The sequence below is a fragment of the Cetorhinus maximus genome, chromosome 12 (genome assembly GCF_964194155.1).
Source record: "Cetorhinus maximus chromosome 12, sCetMax3.hap1.1, whole genome shotgun sequence".
In the NCBI taxonomy this organism is placed as follows: Eukaryota; Metazoa; Chordata; class Chondrichthyes; order Lamniformes; family Cetorhinidae; genus Cetorhinus; species Cetorhinus maximus.
Genome location: NC_135890.1, coordinates 22,641,172 through 22,661,293, shown reverse-complemented (window position 1 = coordinate 22,661,293; position 20,122 = coordinate 22,641,172). Strand labels below are relative to the sequence as shown.

The 20,122-nt window shown below is 48.4% G+C and overlaps 1 protein-coding gene and 1 pseudogene across 1 annotated transcript in view; one reads left to right on the top strand and one right to left on the bottom strand.

Moving 5' to 3' along the window:
* Positions 1 to 20,122, top strand: part of mapk8ip2 (mitogen-activated protein kinase 8 interacting protein 2) — a 70,061-nt gene that overhangs the window by 19,466 nt on the left and 30,473 nt on the right. The gene's annotated exons all lie outside the window — the stretch shown is intronic.
* On the bottom strand, positions 17,464 to 19,426 carry LOC144687153 (large ribosomal subunit protein eL42-like; annotated as a pseudogene).

Here is a 20,122-nt window from a genome sequence, read left to right as displayed (position 1 = left end):
GTTTGATGAGATTGTCTAATCAGAGCAGCTTGTGGACAGTATGTGGCAGTGGTATTGAAATGAGGCAATTACTGAACTGTTCTGCACCACTGCTTCTCTCTCAGCTCACTCTTGACTGTGCTTCCAGACAGCTTGACTACAAAATCATTGGTGGTATTTAGATAAAAGTCAAAATGACCGAGAGCAGTTTCGGTGAAGAGGACATTGTGTCCACAGCCGGACAAGGTGACGCCGCCGTGCAAATTTTCCAGAGGCAGCTTCTCAGGATGACCATCACGCCAGTAGTGGTGGGCAGGCAATTAGGGCAATCCAACAGGCACTTTAGAGGACTTTTGACACAGCATAGCAATTTTGTGAGAGGCACACAAGCCCCAAGTGGCGTCAGCACCTCCTGCAAGTTGATGAGGAGACTGCAGAGTGGGAAGCCCTTGACTAAAGCAGCTGATTTTAAGTCTTTTGTATTAAAGGGGGGGGATCAGCAAAGAGGAGCTCATGCAATGCCACTGACTTGAAGCAGAGTTCTTGGATTGGGAATGCTGTCAGAGTGGGTGTTTTGGAGTAGGGCTCATTCTGGGTCACTGTAAAATGCAAGGGAAATTTGGCAGCTGAGGTTCTACTCATTGAGGCTGCCTTTGGGCAGGTGGAACACCTACTCAGAGGCGGGATGGAGAAGTGGGGGAAAGCAGAAGCTGCAACAACAAAAGCAGTCTCCTTGTGCACAGTGAATCAGAGGGGAAAGAGGGGCCAGAATGCACAGCATCGGGTACACTGACAAAGGATCAGCTTCCTTATCATGCCTGAGCAGCAGTGCACCGATTGAACTAGATAATGGCTGATCTGTGTGCACTCCTGGAGGAGGACCTTAAGCTGTAAGGAGCAGGTGGACACCCACTGCCAGTGGCTATCAAGGTGACAGTCACTTTGAAATTTTTAAGGATTTGATTCAGTTCAGGCTTTGACTGCAGGCCTGTGTGGGATATTGCAGGCGGCCACCCACAGCAGCATCACCCAGATGACGATTTCCCTGTAAAAATGAGAGGGCATTGGCCTTCATCACATTTACTACAGATGTGGCTAGACATGCATAGAGGATTACCGGAGTTTGCTTCCTGGCAGGATTCCCTCAGATTCAGAGCATGTTTGACCACACCCATGTGGCCATCAGGGTCACACTGGTGAAGCCTGGCGTCTTCATTAACAGAAAGGGGTTCCGTTCATTCAATGTGATGGTGCGACCAACAGAAGCGTTTCCTTCAGGTGTGCACTAGGTTTCTTGGAAGCTGCCATGAACCATTCATCCTCAGGCAATTTTAGATGCTGCAGCTGCTCATGGCAAGGTGGATTGCTGCTGGCTGACAAGGGATACCCAGTAAAGAGGTGGCTGGTGACACCAGTGCATAAACCCACAATGGAGTGTTACGACCAGGTTAGCAGGGATGAACTTGCTCCTCTCTTTGTCCCACTTCTGAGTTGGTTATAACAAGAGTTTTTATTTATAAGGGAGGTGATATTGCCAATTTAATATATATATAAAGCCAGCCTTCCTTAAGTTAACAAGTAAAGAGTTAGTTTTATTGCTGAAACTTACTCAGGTATAGGTGCAGAAATTATTAACAGAAGGTTTAAAATGTACAAATATGTCCAACTAACCACTAATGCAAAAACAACGCACACATACAATCCCCACACAGATGCAAAAAAAGTAGTAAAATTCTGCGGAGTATCAGATATTAAAAAATTGGCCAAGTAACATGTAAAGTCAGAAAAAAAAATTCACAGTGCGTCCAGGTGCTTGCTTACAGCTGAAGGGTCCCGGTCCACAGTTGCTGTTGGCTTCTGGGTTTTCTTACTGGAGACATTGGTTTTGATTCAGAATTCTCCTTTAGGAACTCTTGGTTTACAACAATGAGGTCTTCTGGTGGGTTTCTCAAATCGCACACAACTCAACTTTTTGCTGAGAGAGGTTTCTGAAAAAAGAGATGGAGTAAGGCTATTGATGTTGTGGCAATCTCTCTGACTGTCCAAAAATCCGGTATCTTTTTTATACCCAAGAGCTGGATCATGTGACATCTCTCTGAGAGCTCCATAGACTGTGTCTCTATAAAATCATCTTGTGCCCTTCACAAATGCAACATGGTAGCTGCTGTAAGCAGTGTCCTTTGCTTAGGAAAAAGGTTCTTTTCAAAATAGTTCAATACATATGTATGTCCAGCTGACATTATAAATTGATATTTTATATAACACATCTTCAGAACAGGAGGCAGAGGAGAGATACAACCACTGCCATATCACCACAAGGGCCACCATTGAGCATCGTTGGCCTCTTGACGATGCGGTTCTGGTGCCTTGACCAGTTGGGGTTGCCCTCCAATAGGGCCCTTCAGCAGTGTCATGCATTATGGTGGTCCAGTGCACTCTGTGCAACATAGCCATTCAGAGAGGGCTGGAACTGGAGGAGGATCATGTGGAGGAGCGTTCCATCTTGTCGAAAGAGGGAGGGGGGGGTTGATGAAGACCATCAGGCTGCACAGAAGGGCCAACACACTGACCAGTATGGCAGGGAAGCCTGTGATGTCCTGATCCAGTGACATTTCTCCTGAGGGCAGCAGATCCTGGAGTCAGTTCTTCCCCTGCAGACATCTGTGTCATAATTTTCATCCGCTATTAATAGTCCAACGTCACATAGACTTCTCCTAGTGTGCAGTAGTCATCATGCAGAATATCTCCAGCAGTCACAAAGTGGCCCTGACCACTCAGTTTTCTCACAAAGGCAGCACCTTATGCTGCTGTTGCTATATTCCAATAATAATAACAATAATAACATGACACATGCAGCATCTGTGGAGAGAGAAACAGAGTTAACGTTTCAAGTCGAATATGACTCTTCAGAACTGAAGCGAGGTAGAAATATAAAACAAAAACATGAAAAACAAAGAAAATGCTGGAAAAACTCAGCATGTCTAACAGTATCGGTGGAGAGAAAAACAGAGTTAGCGTTTCAAATTCGTATGACTCTTCTTCAGAAAAGAAGGTAGAAATACAAAAGCAGGAAAGTTATACTGAGCCTTTATAAAGCTCTGGTTAAGTTACCATACTTTAGGAAAGATGTGAGGTTTTACTTTCAAGGTTAAGTTGGAAAGGCTGCACTTGTTCTCCTTGGAGCAAAGGAGATTGAGCGGAGATTTGATCGAGGTGTACAAGATCATGATAGGCTTAGATAAGATAGACAAGGAAATACTCATCCCATTAGCTGATGGCACAGAGACACAGTTAGCTAGTTCTAGAGCATAAGTCTTCAGTATTATGGAAATACATCCTCTAATAGGGCTCACTGGCTATAATGGGCGTGTTTCTAGTACAACTTGCATCACAGGCTTTCACGTATTGAGCATTCCTATCAGCAGAGATAATCATCAGAATGTTATCATCGTTATCCCGAAAACACCCTGTTCTAAAACAATGTAATTCTCAAACTTGAAATTATATCAGCTGCTCTAATCCAGGGACAGTTTCAGCTTTAATATAACTTGTGAACAGGACAACCAAATATTGGCGCCAAGCTGATTGTCCAGCTCCCAGTCCCTAGTTTCCAGCTAACAGAATTGGCCATCAGATGGTCCATCTTGGACAACAACTACAACAACTTGCATCTATATAGTGCTTTTAACGTAGTGAAACCTCCCAAGTTGTTTCACAGGAGTGTTATCAAACAAAATGTGATGCCGACCACATAAGGAGATAATAGGCCAGATGACCAAAAGCTTGGTCAAAGAGGTAGGTTTGAAAGAGTGTCTTAAAGGGGAAGACAGAGATAGAGATAGAGAGGTGGAGAGGTTTAGGGAGGGAACTCTGGAGACTAGGGCCTTGACAACTGAAAGCAGAACTGCTAGTGATTAAAATCAGGAATGCTCAAGAAGCCAGCATTGGAGATTCTCGGGAGGAGGAGATTACAGAGATAGGGAAGGGTGAGACCATGGAAGGATTTGAAAACAAGGGTGAGAATTTTAAAATTCAAATGTTGCTGAACTTCCAGCTAATGTAGATAAGGATTAATGGGACTTGGTGTGAGTAAGGACATGGGCAGCAGAGTTTTTGATGCCCTCAAGTTTATGGAGGGTAGGAGATAGGAGGCCAGCCAGGAGTGCATTGGTATAAAGTCTAGAGGCAACAAAGGCATGAATGAGAGTTTCAGCAGCAGATGAGCTGAGGCAAGAGTGGAGTCAAGCAATGTTACAGAGGGACAAGTGGGCGATCTTAGTCACGATACAGACATGTGGCCAAAAGCTTATCTCAGGGTCAAATAGGACAGATATCGCTTCACCAGGGTGGCTGAAAAAGAAAGCAATTTGCCACAGGAGTTTGAAAGCAGCTGTAATCTGCAGCACTGACGTCAATCACTGGCTCACTTTCCAATAAAACATCAACCTCAAGCTGTTTCTGCCTGAGATAAATGGAGCAGCACTGACTTTTTTTTTGCAAAAATATACTTTATTCATAAAATATCTTCAATCACATTCCAAACCATTTCAAAAACACCATTACAAGGGTACAATCCGGTTAAACTTTTACAAAATGTATCACCAGGTGCATCAGTACAAACAATATTACAATCATTTACAGCCTTTCATTTTGATCTGTACAGCCCGAGGGGCTCTAAACAGTTCCCAGTCTCTCGGTGCGCCGTGGCAGAAAGGTCTTAGACAGCGACCCTTCCCCATTGCGCCTTTGCGGCAGCTGCCCCAAGCTTTAGTGCGTCCCTCAGCACGTAGTCCTGGACTTTGGATTGTGCACTGACTTTTTTTTTTGCAAAAATATACTTTATTCATAAAATATCTTCAATCGCATTCCAAACCATTTCAAAAACACCATTACAAGGGTACAATCCAGGTTAAACTTTTACAAAATGTATCACCAGGTGCATCAGTACAAACAATATTACAATCATTTACAGCCTTTCATTTTGAGCTGTACAGCCCGAGGGGCTCTAAACAGTTCCCAGTCTCTCGGTGCGCTGTGGCAGAAAAGGTCTTAGACAGCGACCCTTCCCCATTGCGCCTTTGCGGCAGCTGCCCCAAGCTTTAGTGCGTCCCTCAGCACGTAGTCCTGGACTTTGGATTGTGCCAGTCCGCAACAATCGGTCGGGGACAACTCTTTGTGCTGGAAGACCAACAAGTTTCGGGCAGACCAAAGCGCGTCTTTCACCGAGTTGATGATCCTCCAGCTGCAGTCGATGTTTGTCTCGGTGTGTGTCCCTGGGAACAGCCCGTAGAGCACAGAGTCCTGTGTCACAGAACTGCTCGGGATGAACCTCGACAGCAACCACTGCATCTCTCTCCAGACTTTCTTTGCAAAGGCACAATCCACAAGGAGGTGAACAACGGTCTCTTCCCCACCACAGCCACCTCGAGGGCAACGTGCAGAGGGGGTGAGCCTCCTGGCGTGTAGGAAGGATCTGACGGGGAGGGCCTTTCTCACCACCAGCCAAGCTACGTCTTGGTGCTTGTTGGAAAGTTCTGGCGATGAGGCATTCTGCCAAATGACTTTGACAGTCTGCTCGGGGAACCATCCCACAGGGTCCACCCTCTCCTTTTCCCTCAGGGCCTCTAGGACGTTACGTGCTGACCACTGCCTGATGGACTTGTGGTCAAAGGTGTTTTTCTGCATAAATTTTTCCATGAGGGACAGGTGGTACGGCACGGTCCAACTACTTGGAGCGTTCCGCGGCAGCGTGGCCAGACCCATCCTTCGCAACACCGGGGACAGGTAGAACCTCAGCACGTAGTGACACTTGGTGTTTGCGTACTGAGGGTCTACGCACCGCTTGATGCAGCCGCACACAAAGGTGGCCATCAGTATGAGGGCGATGTTGGGCACGTTTTTTCCCCCTTTATCTAGAGGCTTGTACATCGCGTCCCTGCGGACACGATCCATTTTCGACCTCCAGATAAAGCGGAAGATGGCTCGAGTGATCGCCATCGCGCAGGAGTCTGGAATGGGCCAGACCTGCGCCACGTACAGCAACAGCGAGAGTACCTCACACCTGATGACCAGGTTCTTTCCCGCAATGGAGAGGGAGCGTCGCTCCCACATGCCCAGTTTCCTTTTCACCATAGCCACTCGCTCCTTCCAGTTTCTAACGCATGCCCCGGTCCCTCCGAAACATATCCCCAGCACCTTCAGGCCGTCAGCCCTGACAGTGAAGGGGACAAAGGATCGGTCAGCCCAGTTCCCAAAGAACATGGCCTCGCTCTTCCCACGATTTACCTTGGCTCCCGAGGCCAGTTCGAACTGGTCGCAGATGTGCATCAGTCTGCGCACCGACAGCGGATCCGAGCAGAAGACGGCGACGTCGTCCATGTACAGGGAGGCTTTTACCTGAGTGCCTCCACTGCCTGGGATCGTCACTCCTCTTATGCCCGGATCCTTCCTGATGGACTCGGCAAAGGGTTCTATGCAACACACGAAAAGGACAGGCGAGAGAGGACAGCCCTGCCTGACTCCAGATTTAATAGGAAAGCTATCTGTTTCCCACCCATTGATTGAGACTGCGCTACTGATGTTAGTGTAGAGCAGTTGGATCCAATTTCGAATTCCCTCCCCAAACCCCATTTTGGAGAGCACATCCCCCATGTAGGTGTGCGATATTCTGTCAAAGGCCTTCTCCTGATCCAAGCTGATGAGGCAGGTATCCACACCCCTGTCCTGTACATAGGCAATCGTATCCCTGAGCAGCGCCAGGCTGTCAGAGATCTTCCTGCCTGGCACAGAGCAGGTCTGGTCAGGGTAAATCACCAATTCCAGAGCGGATTTGACCCGATTGGCGATGACCTTGGACAGAATCTTATAGTCCACATTCAACAGTGAAATGGGTCGCCAATTTCTAATTTCCTCCCTTTCCCCCTTGTGCTTGTAGATGAGGGTGATGATGCCTTTCCTCATGGATTCTGACATACTACCGGCCAGGAGCATACTCTCGTACACTCCTAGCAGGTCTGGGCCGATCAAGTCCCACAGAGCCGAATACAACTCCGCCGGCAAGCCGTCGCTTCCGGGAGTTTTACTCTTCTCCAAGGACTCAAGGGCCTTAGTCAGTTCATCAGGAGTTAGCGGTTTGTCCAGGCTCTCCCGCGTACTGTGGTCTAAGACCTCCGTGATAGAGGACAGGAAGGACTGGGAGGCCGTGCTGTCCGTGGGCTTCACGTCATACAATCCGGCATAAAAGGATTTGCTGATCCTCAGAATGTCGGACCGTGATGACTTTACTGAGCCGTCTTCTTCCTTCAGGCTGCTGATCACAGAGCGCTCTCTGTGTACCTTTTGGAAGAAGAAACGTGAGCACGTCTCATCCTGCTCCACGGAGCGGACTCTGGAACGGAAGATGATCTTGGAGGCCTCCGAGGCAAAGTGCGAGGCTTGCTGGCCCTTCACCTCTTGGAGCTCCTCCTTGACATCGACCCCCATCGACTGCAGCCGGAGCAGATTCTGCATCTTTTTCTGGAGTCGGGACATTTCCCTCTGTTCCTTTCTAGCTTTCTGGGTGCCTTTGAGGATGAAAAACCTCTTGATGCTTCCCTTGATCGCTTCCCACCAGTGTGTCAGGGACTCAAAGAGGGGTTTCACGGTTCTCCAACCTTTGTAATCCCTCTTGAGCTCCTCAATGTTCTCTGGGGTCAGCAGTTGCACATTTAGCTTCCATGCCCCCCTGCCCACCCTCAGGTCCTTCTCCAAGTGGCAGTCCGCCAGTAGGAGGCAGTGGTCAGAGAAGAACACCGGCTTGACGTCGGTGGATCTGACTGTGAATGCACGGGACACAAACAGGAAGTCTATCCTGGAACGAATGGACCCGTCTGGCCGCGACCAGGTGTATCTACGCTGCGCTCCGTCTGCAGGGTTGCTGAAGACGTCGTGCAGCTTGGCATCCTTAACTGTTTCCATCAGGGATCTGGACGTAGCGTCCAATCTGCTGCCGGCCCTGCCGGATCGTCCAGCCGCATCGATGATGCAGTTGAAGTCACCGCCCAGAATGACCGGCCTGGAGGTCGCCAGCAGCAGTGGGAGCTGCTGAAAAACCTCCAGCCGCTCAGCCCCTTGTGCCGGGCCATACACATTAATTAACCGGAGTGGAGCGTTCTTGTACATTACGTCTGCTACGAGGAGTCGCCCGCCCACCACCTCCTTGACCTCGGAGACGGTGAAGTTGCCTCCCCGCAGCAGAATACCCAGGCCGGAGGAACGAGAGTCGTTTCCGCCCGACCAGATCGATGGCCCATGGGACCACCATCGTGACCATTACCTGTAGGAGCTGAGGTGCGGCATCGCACACTCCTGCAGAAACAACAGGTCAGCTTTGACCTTGGCTAGGTAGTCCAAGGTCGCAACACATCGCGTAGTAGATTTAATGCTACGCACATTTATGGATACAATCTTTAAACCCATTTTAAAGCATTTATTCTCCTACCAAACCCACTGTCTCTGAGAGTCCCAGACCTTTAGTCTGCTCCTTCATACCCGTAGTGAGCTCAAATTCCTTCACTTTGGATGGGCTGAGGTAGATTTCCTTGGCCGTGTTCTGCTCCGGTGGCATCTGGAGGTTCACGTAGAGAGCGGGTTTTGAGATGACCTTTGCTGGAGAAGCTTCTCCAAAACTCACCCCCTCTGGGGTGTTGCTGTTCCCGGCTTCCTGGAGCTGGGGTGCGATGATTGCCTCACTGCTCCCAGATTCCAGGGGCTGTGGTGCACTGGCCTCCTCAGGTTGCAGGCAAAGTTGGGGTGCGCTGGTCTCCTTGTTGTCTCCAATTTTCTGGAGCTCGGGTGTCTCGTCCTCCAACGCCCTGGAGCTTTGCCGCCTCTTCTGTCGGTGCCGTCTTGACTTTTTTTTTGTAAAAATATACTTTATTCATAAAAAATCTTCAATCACATTCCAAACCATTTCAAAAACAACATTACAAGGGTACAATCCAGGTTAAACTTTTACAAAATGTATCACCAGGTGCATCAGTACAAACAATATTACAATCATTTACAGCCTTTCATTTTGATCTGTACAGCCCGAGGGGCTCTAAACAGTTCCCAGTCTCTCGGTGCGCTGTGGTAGAAAGGTCTTAGACAGCGACCCTTCCCCATTGCGCCTTTGCGGCAGCTGCCCCAAGCTTTAGTGCGTCCCTCAGCACGTAGTCCTGGACTTTGGATTGTGCCAGTCCGCAACAATCGGTCGGGGACAACTCTTTGTGCTGGAAGACCAACAAGTTTCGGGCAGACCAAAGCGCGTCTTTCACCGAGTTGATGATCCTCCAGCTGCAGTCGATGTTTGTCTCGGTGTGTGTCCCTGGGAACAGCCCGTAGAGCACAGAGTCCTGTGTCACAGAACTGCTCGGGATGAACCTCGACAGCAACCACTGCATCTCTCTCCAGACTTTCTTTGCAAAGGCACAATCCACAAGGAGGTGAACAACGGTCTCTTCCCCACCACAGCCACCTCGAGGGCAACGTGCAGAGGGGGTGAGCCTCCTGGCGTGTAGGAAGGATCTGACGGGGAGGGCCTTTCTCACCACCAGCCAAGCTACGTCTTGGTTTTTTTTTGTTGTAAAAATATACTTTATTCATAAAATATCTTCAATCACATTCCAAACCATTTCAAAAACAACATTACAAGGGTACAATCCAGGTTAAACTTTTACAAAATGTATCACCAGGTGCATCAGTACAAACAATATTACAATCATTTACAGCCTTTCATTTTGATCTGTACAGCCCGAGGGGCTCTAAACAGTTCCCAGTCTCTCGGTGCGCTGTGGTAGAAAGGTCTTAGACAGCGACCCTTCCCCATTGCGCCTTTGCGGCAGCTGCCCCAAGCTTTAGTGCGTCCCTCAGCACGTAGTCCTGGACTTTGGATTGTGCCAGTCCGCAACAATCGGTCGGGGACAACTCTTTGTGCTGGAAGACCAACAAGTTTCGGGCAGACCAAAGCGCCTCTTTCACCGAGTTGATGATCCTCCAGCTGCAGTTGATGTTTGTCTCGGTGTGTGTCCCTGGGAATAGCCCGTAGAGCACAGAGTCCTGTGTCACAGAACTGCTCGGGATGAACCTCGACAGCAACCACTGCATCTCTCTCCAGACTTTCTTTGCAAAGGCACAATCCACAAGGAGGTGGACAACGGTCTCTTCCCCACCACAGCCACCTCGAGGGCAACGTGCAGAGGGGGTGAGCTTCCTGGTGTGTAGGAAGGATCTGACGGGGAGGGCCTTTCTCACCACCAGCCAAGCTACGTCTTGGTGCTTGTTGGAAAGTTCTGGCGATGAGGCATTCTGCCAAATGACTTTGACAGTCTGCTCGGGGAACCATCCCACAGGGTCCACCCTCTCCTTATCCCTCAGGGCCTCTAGGACGTTACGTGCTGACCACTGCCTGATGGACTTGTGGTCAAAGGTGTTTTTCTGCATCAATTTTTCCACCAGGGACAGGTGGTACGGCACGGTCCAACTACTTGGAGCGTTCCGCGGCAGCGTGGCCAGACCCATCCTTCGCAACACCGGGGACAGGTAGAACCTCAGCACGTAGTGACACTTGGTGTTTGCGTACTGAGGGTCTACGCACCGCTTGATGCAGCCACACACAAAGGTGGCCATCAGTATGAGGGCGATGTTGGGCACGTTTTTTCCCCCTTTATCTAGAGGCTTGTACATCGCGTCCCTGCGGACACGATCCATTTTCGACCTCCAGATAAAGCGGAAGATGGCTCGAGTGATCGCCATCGCGCAGGAGTCTGGAATGGGCCAGACCTGCGCCACGTACAGCAACAGCGAGAGTACCTCACACCTGATGACCAGGTTCTTACCCGCAATGGAGAGGGAGCGTCGCTCCCACATGCCCAGTTTCCTTTTCACCATAGCCACTCGCTCCTTCCAGTTTCTAACGCATGCCCCGGTCCCTCCGAACCATATCCCCAGCACCTTCAGGCCGTCAGCCCTGACAGTGAAGGGGACAAAGGATCGGTCAGCCCAGTTCCCAAAGAACATGGCCTCGCTCTTCCCACGATTTACCTTGGCTCCCGAGGCCAGTTCGAACTGGTCGCAGATGTGCATCAGTCTGCGCACCGACAGCGGATCCGAGCAGAAGACGGCGACGTCGTCCATGTACAGGGAGGCTTTTACCTGAGTGCCTCCACTGCCTGGGATCGTCACTCCTCTTATGCCCGGATCCTTCCTGATGGACTCGGCAAAGGGTTCTATGCAGCACACGAAAAGGACAGGCGAGAGAGGGCAGCCCTGCCTGACTCCAGATTTAATCGGAAAGCTATCTGTTTCCCACCCATTGATTGAGACTGCGCTACTGATGTTAGTGTAGAGCAGTTGGATCCAATTTCGAATTCCCTCCCCAAACCCCATTTTGGAGAGCACATCCCCCATGTAGGTGTGCGATATTCTGTCAAAGGCCTTCTCCTGATCCAAGCTGATGAGGCAGGTATCCACACCCCTGTCCTGTACATAGGCAATCGTATCCCTGAGCAGCGCCAGGCTGTCAGAGATCTTCCTGCCTGGCACAGAGCAGGTCTGGTCAGGGTGAATCACCAATTCCAGAGCGGATTTGACCCGGTTGGCGATGACCTTGGACAGAATCTTATAGTCCACATTCAACAGTGAAATGGGTCGCCAATTTCTAATTTCCTCCCTTTCCCCCTTGTGCTTGTAGATGAGGGTGATGATGCCTTTCCTCATGGATTCTGACATGCTGCCGGCCAGGAGCATACTCTCGTACACTTCTAGCAGGTCTGGGCCGATCAAGTCCCACAGAGCCGAATACAACTCCGCCGGCAAGCCGTCGCTTCCGGGAGTTTTACTCTTCTCGAAGGACTCGAGGGCCTTAGTCAGTTCGTCAGGAGTTAGCGGTTTGTCTAGGCTCTCCCGCGTACTGTGGTCTAAGACCTCCGTGATAGAGGACAGGAAGGACTGGGAGGCCGTGCTGTCCGTGGGCTTCACGTCATACAATCCGGCATAAAAGGATTTGCTGATCCTCAGAATGTCGGACCGTGATGACTTTACTGAGCCGTCTTCTTCCTTCAGGCTGCTGATCACAGAGCGCTCTCTGTGTACCTTTTGGAAGAAGAAACGTGAGCACGTCTCATCCTGCTCCACGGAGCGGACTCTGGAACGGAAGATGATCTTGGAGGCCTCCGAGGCAAAGTGCGAGGCTTGCTGGCCCTTCACCTCTTGGAGCTCCTCCTTGACATCGACCCCCATCGACTGCAGCCGGAGCAGATTCTGCATCTTTTCCTGGAGTCGGGACATTTCCCTCTGTTCCTTTCTAGCTTTCTGGGTGCCTTTGCGGATGAAAAACCTCTTGATGCTTCCCTTGATCACTTCCCACCAGTGTGTCAGGGACTCAAAGAGGGGTTTCACGGTTCTCCAACCTTTGTAATCCCTCTTGAGCTCCTCAATGTTCTCTGGGGTCAGCAGTTGCACATTTAGCTTCCATGCCCCCCTGCCCACCCTCAGGTCTTCCTCCAAGTGGCAGTCCGCCAGTAGGAGGCAGTGGTCAGAGAAGAACACCGGCTTGACGTCGGTGGATCTGACTGTGAATGCACGGGACACAAACAGGAAGTCTATCCTGGAACGAATGGACCCGTCTGGCCGCGACCAGGTGTATCTACGCTGCGCTCCGTCTGCAGGGTTGCTGAAGACGTCGTGCAGCTTGGCATCCTTAACTGTTTCCATCAGGGATCTGGACGTAGCGTCCAATCTGCTTCCGGCCCTGCCGGATCGTCCAGCCGCATCGATGATGCAGTTGAAGTCCCCGCCCAGAATGACCGGCCTGGAGGTCGCCAGCAGCAGTGGGAGCTGCTGAAAAACCTCCAGCCGCTCAGCCCCTTGTGCCGGGCCATACACGTTAATTAACCGGAGTGGAGCGTTCTTGTACATTACGTCTGCTACGAGGAGTCGTGCTCGGTGCCGTCTTGACGCTGTAACCAGTAACTGTGCAAATGGTTAATGGTTTTCGCTTTTTGCTGCCGGTTTTAACAGTGAAGCTTTTAGGTGATGGTGACTGTTATGATTTTTACAGTTAAGGTTTGTGGTTAGCCTTATTGTTAATTATATCTCAGTATATTAATGTGAATTATTCCACATGTATGATGAGAATTAGAAACGGTGGAGGGGCCCTGTACAGGGTCAGCCAGGAATTCAGAAGGAATTCAATTCATCTACACATACCCTTAGAGGCCATAATGGCCAGGCCTAGCAGCAGTCTCTCCCAACTCCCTCCAACCTAAGCACTAGTGCAAATGGACGCAAAAGGAAATTAAATTAATACTCAAAATTAAACATTTGTTAAATTACGGTTCTCAGTGTTGGCAGGGAATTTTGTTTGACTTTTGCTGGGGGTTGTTGAAGCTGTCAACAGCCCTTTTGTCAGTGGCTGACACTGACTGGCTTCTCTTCCCCCTCCCCCATCTCCAGTCAACCCATTACCCAGTGCATAAGCAGATTTTACTGAATTATTCATGGCCCGAAGGATTCATTAGTGAAACACGAGAGGTCCCTCAGGGGCTTAGGCACCAGGCCAAGTAGATTAAATTTCCTGGGCAATGCTGATTCAGCTCATCGATTCCCTCAGTGTAATGGTAAAACGATTTATTATGTAGTCCAGGCATTTTACTGTTGTTTAAAGGGACAGGGTTCTTTTTTGAATTTATCAAAGTTATCCCACTAGGATTGCCAGCCTCCAGGATTGGCCTGGAATCTCTAGGAATTGAAGATCAATCTCCAGGACACAGCTGTGTGCAACCCTGGAGAAAAATCATCAGGTCATTAAAAAAGACTTTCCTGTCATTTTCTTTGAACATTTCTCTTTTTACCAGGTATAAAAATAGGAGGAAAGAAAAGGCTGTTTGGCTGACAGTCAAACATCGTCCAATTGGGTAATGAACCTTTTTGCTTTCCAATTGGCATAGGAAGGCAGTGTGTCACAAGGATGGAAGGATGTGTTAGCTGACTAATGGCTGGAGCAAGTCATGTGATACCTCCAGGATCACATTTATTCACAGATTATATCCCACATAAGCCTGGTTCTGTAAATTGAAAAATATTTGTGATTTGGTAATGTCAAGCTTTGCTTTTAAAAGCATGTGGAAGACAGGGGGAGAATAGACTGAAGGAGATGTGGAGTACCACAGCTTCAGGGCCTGAGGCAGAATGAGTTTGATTAAAAGACAGTACAATGGGTATTTACTACCCACAGTCAGGAGGAACGCGAGTGTGTAGGAAGAGGTAGAAATAGGCGTGCATTATGCCCATGTTTCAGGGGTAGAATGGACATGACTTGTACCAATTTAGCACTGGGACATTGGGCCCAATCTGCAAAGGTGTTAGGCCACTGCTAATTGTACCTTAGTTTTTTTCAATGTGAATTGTTCGCATACACCCACCTGGAACAAGCATCAATCCCCTTGTCTATATTAATGAGTGGCCGGACCCTTCTTAAAAGACCCCTCTACAAAATTAGTCAACGATAATCCAGTGAGCTCGGGGTTCTTCAGTGGCTGCCAACTAAACATAAGTTTATTTGTTTTTAAAAAGATAATTTTTTAAACCTTTCTGTGGAGCCAGAAGCAGAAATCTTCCCCTGACTCACAGTGGCAGCAATCAGACCCCCATCCCTCCCCCATTGCCTACTTCAAAACCTTCACCTCCACTCCCCAAACTCACCTGAGGCAGGGGGCCTGAAATTGATTTATCCTCCCGTGGAGACATGACAGATGGCAGCTCAATGCCAAAGATATAGATGAGGCACTAGGCTCAATTCCTGTTGATTCTCAGTTTGGGAGCACAATTGTCTCCACAGCACCAAGTAAAACCTACCTCCAAATTTCAAAGTGGTATTAACCGTAGCAGTAACTGTCGAAATAGAGAGATAGACAGAGAAAAGATAGGTTGGAATGGACAGTCAGGTTGGAGGCTGCAGGTGAGACACAGATCATCTACCCTTGAATGGGTGGCAGTCACAAGCTGCCATGCCCGGCCCTGAAAGCCAGGGCAGGAGACTGAGGGTGAATGGGATGGGAGTGAGAGAGAAATCACATGGAAAACAGAACTGCTCATTACCGCTGGTTGCTCATTCTGATTTCTGGGCTGTCTTCAGTTTAAGTGGTCACAACTTCCGCCGGAACCAGGTGGGGAGCTTGATGAAAGTGAGCAAATCGGGGTCACATTACCACATCAGAACTCCCACAGTCATTCCTGCCATCAGTTCCTCACCCAACCCACAAACCAAAAGTGATACAAGCAAGAGTGCAGCCATTTCTATCACTATTTGAAAGGCTTCAGAGCTGCTGTCTGATAAAACGCTGGAAGGCATTTTTACTTATTTTTATATTGCGATTTTTGCTAACTTAAGGAGCAAACAAGGACTGCAACTGCAAAGAGAACAGAAAAAAGGAGACAGGAACCTTTACTTTCCCAACAGTGTGTAGATGCTCAGAGCAACTTACCTACGGCTACCTGAGGAGCTGTGTGTGAGGAGGCTCTGCTTTTCTTGAGAGGTTGTCACAGGATTGTGTCACCTCCTGCAATTAGTTACAGCCAAGGTTACTGCAGCCCTCAAACTCATTTTCCCTAGCTCATTCCAGATTCCATGGGGGATATCTGTAACATCAGATAGTCTGCAGTTCGTGCTCACTTTAAGTGACTGATGCCTTGCTTTTAGAGCAAACTCCTTCACCGCTTTGCCTATTGATATCTGAAAGTAGCTGGATAGAGCTCTGGGGTTCACACAGGTTGCACCAAAGTTCCGGACCTCGTTGACTGTTCCCACATCACCCTGCTGACTCTTTCACATCTGCTGCCTTCATGAATCGCTATAACTCCCATTCATTAAATGTGCAGCTAACATGTGATCATCTGCAGCGCATCAGGCAGGTCTGTGTCATTCCTAGAAGCTGCCATCATGCTTTTATCCTGTGCCAGTCCTCCAACCCCCACTCTTTGACCCTGCACAGCAAATGAGAGATTGGCTACTTGAGGCCAAGAGCCATAACCCACACACTTGGCTCCTTAGGGGCCCATATTTTGCAGCCAAAGTACACCACAGTCAAATCCATGTGTCAAAAGAGTTCTCATTGAGCAGATCATTGGAGTCTTCAAGCAACAATTCTGCTGCCTTGACAGGTCAGATTGTTTCCTGCAATACTGCCCAGAGAGCGTATCCTGTAATGTAGTGGGTAGCTTCTGCAACAAGCCAATAGGTGCAGTCATCACTGGACAAGAGTCTTCAGTACAGTGAGGGACAAGAGTCTTCAGTACAGTGAGGGAGAAGACACTGGTGACAGGATGGTGAAGCTTCAGGAGGGGTCCATCAGCTACCAGAGTTCATCAGCAGCAGCTCATTGAAGAGCTTCAGTTGAACAACCCCTGTCCCTGCATTAATAGTCACATCCAACCCTCTCCTCTATTGAATAAAATCATGGCTGATCTGATTGTGGACTTAACTCCACTTTCCTGCCTGCGCCCCTCCCCCCCCCAACCCATAACCCTTGACTCCCTGGTCGATCAAATATCTGTCTAATTTGTTCAGTATCCCAGCTGCCACTGCTCTCTGCATCGGTCCTTCCATTTTCCAGTAAACTGTAATCCACCCAAAGACAAACACTGATATTAATGTTCCTGACATTGCGGGATCACCAGCTGCTACAGGAACACTCAGAATGCAAAGATTACAGCAAGGGTTTTCATTTTACAAATGCACTAAGGCCTCAATTTTAAAATATGGAGTGGGGGACTTTCCCACTGTCTGCCCGACCTGCATGGCTCCAATTTTAAATTGCAGATGGCAAGGAGATCTGCACTGGCATCATCGCCAGGGCCTGGTCTGTGACTTTAACTTGAGGCTTAAGGAAGTGTAGAAGCAGTGGCTTCCCTGCCAAGCCAAACCTGCTGGGAATAATAGTTAGGCCCAGAAGAGGCCCTAAAAGGTCATTTTATTTTTAGTTTACTTGTGAGCCAGAATGAACAGGACAGGACAGGATAGGGGCAAGGCAATAGGGTGGCAGGAATGAACATCTGTGAGCAAGAGAGTTAAGTAGATAGAAGGAAGAATTCCCAAAAATCCTACTGTCTAACACTGTATCCCAATATCTGTAATCTCCCACAGCCCTCTGAGATCTCAGTGTTATTCCTCCAACTCCATTGGAATGCATCCCTGATTTTCTTTGCTCCAGTGCCTTGGCAAGTTGCTGCAGTGGTACACGCTGCCGACATGGTGCGCTAGTCGTGGAGGGAGTGAACGTTTAAGGTGATAGATGGGAACGGGGCATGCAATAAGGTGGGCTGCTTTATCCTGAATGATGTTGAGATTTAGTCAGGCAAGTGTACAGTATTCCATCAAACTCTTGATTTGTGCCTGGTAGATTTCTTTTTTTAATATTAATTAATTTTGTTGTGAATGTGTACTTCAAAAAACACACAGAATGCAGCTTAGAACTGGATGACTTGGCCCTTCCTATCCTTGTCTCCACCCAGCTCATAGTGCTTGCACCTCTTGACGGCCAGCATTCTCTTTGATCAACAATTGGGCTCCACACACTCCAGTCTCAACACAATCTTCTTTGTGGTCTTAGCCTTTTTCTGAAACATAGGCTTTGTCTGTCCACCATAACCACTCTGCTTTCTGTCATAGCGCCTCTTACCCTGTGCGTATAAGGAATTCTTTCCCTTCTTGTACTGGGGGCTGGCGCCTAAGACATTTCTTGCACTATGTCCTCTAGGTCTTCAGTACGTTGACCAGCTTGCCGACCCAGCCTGGTAGATGGCGGACAAGCTTTGGGGAGTCAAGAGATGAGTCATTCGCTACAGAATTTTCAACCTTTAACCTCCTCTTGTATTTATATAGCTGGTCCAGTTAAGTATCTGGTCAATTGTGACATGCCATGGATGCTGATGATGGGAGATTCAATGATTGTAATGCGTTGAACACTTTGTGGAGGTGGCTAGACCTCTTGTTGAAGATGGTCATTTTCTGGCACTTATGTAGCTTGAATGTCGCTTGCTATTTATCGACTCAAACTTGAATGTTGACCCGATCTAGCTTCAGGCAGCCACGGACTGCTTCAGCATCTGAGGGACTTGTGAATGGGACTGAATACTGAGCAATCATCAACAAACATCCATGCTTCTGACCTTATGATGGAAGGAAGGTAATTGATAAAGCAGCTGAAGATGTTTGGGCCTAGGAACTCTGAGTAATTCCTGCAGCAATGTATTTGGGGCTGAGATGATTGACCTGTAAATATCACAATGATCTTCCCTTCTGCTAGCTATGACTCCAACTGGTAGAGATTTTCCTGAGTCCCATTGATTTCAATTTTGCTGCTTGATGCCACATTTGGTCAAATGCTGTCTTGAGACCAAAGACAATTACTCTTAGCTCAGCTCTGGAATTCAGCTCTTTTGTTTATACTTGGACCAAGGCCATAACGAGGTCTGGAACCAAGTGGTCCTGGTGGCACACAAACTGAGCATTGGTGAGCAGGTTATTGGTGAGTAAGTGCTGCTTGACAGCACTGTCAATGACCTCTTTCATCGCTTTATTGATGTTTGTGAATGGACAAATGAGGTGGTAATTGTTTGGATTTGATTTTTTTGGCTTTTTGTGGACAGGACATATCTGGGCAATTTTCCACTTTGTCAGGTAAATGCCAATGTCATAGCTGTACTAGAATAGTTTGGCTAGGGGCACAGCTAGTTCCAGGGTGCAAATCTTTAGCACTGCATCCAGGATTTTGTAGGGGGCCCATAGATTTTGCCAGTGAAATTAGCCATTTCTTGATATGACGTGAATTGAATTGGCTAAAGACTAGCACCAGTGGTGCTGGGGACCTCAGGATGGGTCATCCACTTGGCACTTCTTGCTGAAAATGGTTGCAATCACTTCAGCCTTGTCTTTTGCACTCACATGCTGAGCTCCACAATCATGGAAGTTGAGGTTGTTTGTGGATCCTCCTTCTCTCATTAGTTATTTAATTGCCCACCACCATACACGACAGACTGTAGTAAGACTACACAGCCTTGATCTGATCTGTTGGTTGTGGGAGCGTTAAGCTCTGCCTCTAGCATTCTTTTCCACTGTAAACATGCATGTATTTCTGTGTTGTAGCTTCATCAGATTGGGACCTCTGATATTTAGCCTTGTGCTGCTCATGGCATGCTCTCCTGCATGCTTCATTGAATCAGGCTTGGTCCCCTGGCTTGATAGTACTGGTAGAGTGAGGAATATGCCAGACCATAAGGTTCTGAATTGTGGTGGAATACTACTCTGCAGCTGCCCTGCAGTGCCTGACAGATACAGAGTCGAGCTGCTCGATCTGTTCTGAACCTATCCATTTTGCACAGTGATTGTGTCATGCGATGGAATGTGTCTTCAGCAATGTACCTTCTGCATTTTTGTTTGTTTTGCATGACCACTTTGTTTAAGTGCATGGGCCTCTGTGGAAGAATAAAATACATCTACAGGTCAACTAAGGGTTAAACAGTTAGCACCATAGTGGAATACTACAGCACAGTTCCCTCTTTTGTTCTAGCAGGTACACCTGCAGCTGCCAGCTAATTGAGCAGGAGGGGAGAAAGGGGAGTGTCATGGGCAGGCTTCCTGGAGTCCTTGAGACGGGGCTGGGATGTCTGCCCCCAACACAAGGAGACAGGATCAAGCAATGGTCATCTGTTCTCTAGAGTGTACACCCCCTAGCACTAAAGATAAGGTCAAGCATGGTTATCTATTCTCTGTCTCACTTTTTATTACTATGTGAGCTTCCCCCAATATCCTGTATAGTCATAAACTTAGAATAGACTAATTGTGTGACAATGATTCTCAATGTAATTGATCATTGAAAGTTAGACAGTCTTATCACCTTCAAGCTCTTTGATATGTACAACCTCTACTATAAATATGTGTGTGCTCTGATGCTTCCTCAGAGTGTCAGCTAGTTCCATTGTATGCTGCTGGGCTCTCCGTGATATCACGATTTAATAAAGGCTTCCGAGACAAACCTCCTGGGTCTGAGTGTTCACTCCGTTTTCCGCGACAGCCTCTAAATTTTTTGCACAGCCAGCACAGGAAATCTCAGTTTACTGTGCCGCC